General features: G+C 54.1%; 8 non-coding genes across 8 annotated transcripts; 5 read left to right on the forward strand and 3 right to left on the reverse strand.

Moving 5' to 3' along the window:
* The first annotated feature begins 574 nt into the window (after window positions 1-574).
* On the forward strand, window positions 575-646 carry trnae-cuc (transfer RNA glutamic acid (anticodon CUC)). Its single transcript has one exon. It is a non-coding gene; the product is annotated as a tRNA-Glu (tRNA).
* Window positions 647-924: 278 nt separating this feature from the next.
* Window positions 925-996, reverse strand: trnaq-uug (transfer RNA glutamine (anticodon UUG)). The gene has a single exon. It is a non-coding gene; the product is annotated as a tRNA-Gln (tRNA).
* A 173-nt stretch (window positions 997-1,169) lies between these two features.
* Window positions 1,170-1,242, forward strand: trnat-ugu (transfer RNA threonine (anticodon UGU)). The gene has a single exon. It is a non-coding gene; the product is annotated as a tRNA-Thr (tRNA).
* Window positions 1,243-2,142: 900 nt separating this feature from the next.
* Window positions 2,143-2,214, reverse strand: trnaq-cug (transfer RNA glutamine (anticodon CUG)). The gene has a single exon. It is a non-coding gene; the product is annotated as a tRNA-Gln (tRNA).
* Window positions 2,215-2,416: 202 nt separating this feature from the next.
* On the forward strand, window positions 2,417-2,489 carry trnat-ugu (transfer RNA threonine (anticodon UGU)). The gene has a single exon. It is a non-coding gene; the product is annotated as a tRNA-Thr (tRNA).
* Window positions 2,490-3,554: 1,065 nt separating this feature from the next.
* On the forward strand, window positions 3,555-3,626 carry trnae-cuc (transfer RNA glutamic acid (anticodon CUC)). The gene has a single exon. It is a non-coding gene; the product is annotated as a tRNA-Glu (tRNA).
* A 278-nt stretch (window positions 3,627-3,904) lies between these two features.
* Window positions 3,905-3,976, reverse strand: trnaq-uug (transfer RNA glutamine (anticodon UUG)). Its single transcript has one exon. It is a non-coding gene; the product is annotated as a tRNA-Gln (tRNA).
* A 172-nt stretch (window positions 3,977-4,148) lies between these two features.
* trnat-ugu (transfer RNA threonine (anticodon UGU)) lies at window positions 4,149-4,221 on the forward strand. The gene has a single exon. It is a non-coding gene; the product is annotated as a tRNA-Thr (tRNA).
* Window positions 4,222-5,000: the final 779 nt, after the last annotated feature.

A 5,000-nucleotide genomic window follows, 5' to 3' on the forward strand; every position in this document is an offset into this window, starting at 1 on the left:
GCATCCCGGAGCCATCTTTTCACGGTCTGGTTCTGGCCTTGTGTAGGGAAAGCCTGGCGTCAATATCGAAGACAGTCGTGATTCCGTTCCCCCAGCGGCAAAGTGCTCTCAACTTGGTGTAAGTCTTGTTTTCTTCTTTGTGCTGGGCGATGTGGTTTTCTTTGTGTGTGTGAGTGTTAACCCACCGATGTGTGATGGCTGTAACTCCTGTGATTGTGAAGAATCTTTAGAAATCTTGTACTGCAAGTTTTGTCTGTCAAGCGACACTAGTCTGTATGACACTGAACCTCGTGGGTTTCCCTGTTGTGTCTTTCCAGTTTTTCACAACACAGTTCCTCCCCCAGTTGGCTGACCATTGTGTCGCGGAAGCTGTTGTAGCAGTGATTCTTTTGCGGGTTAGATCTAAGTGACGACGGCAGGCGGGGTCGTGTCTTCAACGGGTTACTGCAGTTTTAAAATCGCTGGTGGATGAGTCTCTGTCTCAATTCAAGATTGCCGAGCTTGGCCCCGCTTTCAGAGCCGACGTCGGTCGCACTGCGGGCACGCCACAGACGGGAGAGGGCTTTTCCCCGTGTCCCTGGTGGTCTAGTGGTTAGGATTCGGCGCTCTCACCGCCGCGGCCCGGGTTCGATTCCCGGTCAGGGAAGTGTGGCCTTTTTTCCCACACCCCGTTTGTTACCCTTAGAGCCGTGCAAGACGTTGAACTCGGAGGAGGTGTTCCGGGTATTTTGACGACGCAGGAACCTCTGTCATACAATACACGCATGTCTGCTGTACACTCAATCGTCTGCAGTAGTGGGTGATATCTTGCAGGTCCTAGAAAGGCTGATGAGTAAAAGCAGGTTTCTTTGCCCACAGCAGAGCACACAAGGAAAGCAGCCCACGATTCCATACACAGGTTTCGATTTCAATGTCACCCACAACAGGTTCCACCGAGACTTGAACTCGGATCGCTGGATTCAAAGCCCAGAGTGCTAACCATTACACCATGGAACCACACGAGAGCTGGGGCGACTTCCATGGGCCTGTGCAAGACTTCAGCTTCGCCGTGGCGTCCTTTCTTTGCTTTCTCCATTGTGTAGCTGAGCCGGGCACCGTGTCTCCCACATGTAGCCAGCTGCGTGACTCGGTACGTTTGTGTGTGCGTGAGTCAGGGTCTGGAGCCTTGTGGCTCCATAGCTCAGGGGTTAGAGCACTGGTCTTGTAAACCAGGGGTCGCGAGTTCAAATCTCGCTGGGGCCTTTTGCACTCCGGCTGGACGCGGAGCAGGGTCTCCCGCTTGTAAAGGGGTATCAGCTGAGGGCCGTAATTGTGTGAATACTGGCAAGCAACAGGGTGTGGTGGCTCTTGGCTTTCTCTGTCTCTTGCCTGCTTCCTGTCCCTCACTCACACCCCACGCCCCGGGGATGTCATACCCTGCTGTGATAATTGACAGGTGCCGAGGAAAACAATGCCAAGCTGGCTGTCGTTGTCCTCATCAAGTCCCGGGCTCTTCCCCGACTGTGTGGGAACTGACGAGCACTTGCGACAAATGCTGCCATTGGACTCCTTGATTAAGAAGGCGGGGGCCCCTGCGTAGATGAAGCAGCAGTTCAGCAGAAGCGTGAGAGAGATTTTCCTGGAGAGCCTTTACAGACACACTGGCTACTTGTGATTTCATTTTCTGTCAAGCGAAACTAGTCTGTATGACACTGAACCTCGTGGGTTTCCCTGTTGTGTCCTTCCAGTCATTCACACCACGGTTCCTCCCCCAGGTGGCTGACCATTGCGTCGCGGAAGCTGTTGTAGCAGTGATTCTTTTACAGGTTAGATCTAAGTGACGACGGCAGGCGGGGTCGTGTCTTCAACGCGTTACTGCAGTTTTAAAATCGCGGGTGGATGAGTCTCTGTCTCAATTAAAGATTGCCGAGCTTGGCCCCGCTTTAAGAGCCGACGTCGGTCGCGCTGCGGGCACGCCGCAGATGGATGAGGGCCTTTCCCTGTGTCCCTGGTGGTCTAGTGGTTAGGATTCGGCGCTCTCACTGCTGCGGCCCAGGTTCGGTTCCTGGTCAGGGAAGCGTGGCTTTTTTCCCCCCACCCCGTTTATTTCAGCGGGAATTCCCGTTTGGCATTCCAGACACCAATTCCAATGTCACCCACAAAAGGTTCCACCGAGATTTGAACTCGGATCGCTGGATTCAGAGTCCAGAGTGCTAACCATTACACCATGGAACCACACAAGAGCCGGGTCGACTGTCGATTCCCTTGGTGATCTTCGGTGTCTTCCATGGGCCTGTGCAAGACTTCAGCTTCGCCGTGGCGTCCTTTCTCTGCTCTCTCCGCTGTGTAGCTGAGCCGGGCACCGTGTCTCCCTCATGTTGCCAGCTGCTTGACTCGGTACGTTTGTGTGCGCGTGAGTCAGGACCTGGAGCCTTGTGGCTCCATAGCTCAGGGGTTAGAGCACTGGTCTTGTAAACCAGGGGTCGCGAGTTCAAATCTCGCTGGGGCCTTTTGCCCTCCTTTTACACTCGGGCTGGACTCGGAGCAGGGTCTCCCACTTGTAAAGGGGTATCAGCTGAGGGCCATAGTTGTGTGATTACTGGCAAGCAACAGGTTGTGGTGGCTCTTGACTTCCTCTGTCTCTTGCTTGCTTCCTGTCCCTCACTCACACCCCACGCCCCGGGGACGTCACACCCTGCTGTGATAATTGATAGGTGCCGAGGAAAACAATGCCAAGCTGGCTGTCGTTGTCCTCATCAAGTCCCGGGCTCCTCCCCGACTGTGTGGGAACTGACGAGCACTTGCGACTAATGCTGCCATTGGACTCCTTGATTAAGAAGGCGGGGGCCCCTGTGTAGATGAAGCAGCAGTTCAGCAGAAGCGCAAGAGAGATTTTCCTGGAGAGCCTTTGCAGACCAGGAAGCAGACACACTGGCTGCTTGAGTTTTCATTGCCCGCCACAGGCTGCTTTGGCATAACGGGCTCGACCTGAGCAGCGCGGGCATCCCGGAGCCATCTTTTCACGGTCTGGTTCTGGCCTTGTGTAGGGAAAGCCTGGCGTCAATATCGAAGACAGTCGTGATTCCGTTCCCCCAGCGGCAAAGTGCTCTCAACTTGGTGTAAGTCTTGTTTTCTTCTTTGTGCTGGGCGATGTGGTTTTCTTTGTGTGTGTGAGTGTTAACCCACCGATGTGTGATGGCTGTAACTCCTGTGATTGTGAAGAATCTTTAGAAATCTTGTACTGCAAGTTTTGTCTGTCAAGCGACACTAGTCTGTATGACACTGAACCTCGTGGGTTTCCCTGTTGTGTCTTTCCAGTTTTTCACAACACAGTTCCTCCCCCAGTTGGCTGACCATTGTGTCGCGGAAGCTGTTGTAGCAGTGATTCTTTTGCGGGTTAGATCTAAGTGACGACGGCAGGCGGGGTCGTGTCTTCAACGGGTTACTGCAGTTTTAAAATCGCTGGTGGATGAGTCTCTGTCTCAATTCAAGATTGCCGAACTTGGCCCCGCTTTCAGAGCCGACGTCGGTCGCACTGCGGGCACGCCACAGACGGGAGAGGGCTTTTCCCCGTGTCCCTGGTGGTCTAGTGGTTAGGATTCGGCGCTCTCACCGCCGCGGCCCGGGTTCGATTCCCGGTCAGGGAAGTGTGGCCTTTTTTCCCACACCCCGTTTGTTACCCTTAGAGCCGTGCAAGACGTTGAACTCGGAGGAGGTGTTCCGGGTATTTTGACGACGCAGGAACCTCTGTCATAAAATACACGCATGTCTGCTGTACACTCAATCGTCTGCAGTAGTGGGTGATATCTTGCAGGTCCTAGAAAGGCTGATGAGTAAAAGCAGGTTTCTTTGCCCACAGCAGAGCACGCAAGGAAAGCAGCCCACGATTCCATACACAGGTTCCGACTTCAATGTCACCCACAACAGGTTCCACCGAGACTTGAACTCGGATCGCTGGATTCAAAGCCCAGAGTGCTAACCATTACACCATGGAACCACACGAGAGCTGGGGCGACTTCCATGGGCCTGTGCAAGACTTCAGCTTCGCCGTGGCGTCCTTTCTTTGCTTTCTCCATTGTGTAGCTGAGCCGGGCACCGTGTCTCCCACATGTAGCCAGCTGCTGACTCGGTACGTTTGTGTGTGCGTGAGTCAGGGTCTGAAGCCTTGTGGCTCCATAGCTCAGGGGTTAGAGCACTGGTCTTGTAAACCAGGGGTCACGAGTTCAAATCTTGCTGGGGCCTTTTGCACTCGGGCTGGACGCGGAGCAGGGTCTCCCGCTTGTAAAGGGGTATCAGCTGAGGGCCATAATTGTGTGAATACTGGCAAGCAACAGGGTGTGGTGGCTCTTGGCTTTCTCTGTCTCTTGCCTGCTTCCTGTCCCTCACTCACACCCCACGCCCCGGGGACGTCATACCCTGCTGTGATAATTGATAGGTGCCGTGGAAAACAATGCCAAGCTGGCTGTCGTTGTCCTCATCAAGTCCCGGGCTCTTCCCCGACTGTGTGGGAACTGACGAGCACTTGCGACAAATGCTGCCATTGGACTCCTTGATTAAGAAGGCGGGGGCCCCTGCGTAGATGAAGCAGCAGTTCAGCAGAAGCGTGAGAGAGATTTTCCTGGAGAGCCTTTACAGACACACTGGCTACTTGTGATTTCATTTTCTGTCAAGTTAAACTAGTCTGTATGACACTGAACCTCGTGGGTTTCCCTGTTGTGTCCTTCCAGTCATTCACACCACGGTTCCTCCCCCAGGTGGCTGACCATTGCGTCGCGGAAGCTGTTGTAGCAGTGATTCTTTTACAGGTTAGATCTAAGTGACGACGGCAGGCGGGGTCGTGTCTTCAACGCGTTACTGCAGTTTTAAAATCGCGGGTGGATGAGTCTCTGTCTCAATTAAAGATTGCCGAGCTTGGCCCCGCTTTAAGAGCCGACGTCGGTCGCGCTGCGGGCACGCCACAGATGGGAGAGGGCCTTTCCCTGCGTCCCTGGTGGTCTAGTGGTTAGGATTCGGCGCTCTCA

This window comes from Lepisosteus platostomus, chromosome 8 (genome assembly GCF_059453375.1).
Source record: "Lepisosteus platostomus isolate fLepPlt1 chromosome 8, fLepPlt1.hap1, whole genome shotgun sequence".
NCBI classification, from domain to species: Eukaryota; Metazoa; Chordata; class Actinopteri; order Semionotiformes; family Lepisosteidae; genus Lepisosteus; species Lepisosteus platostomus.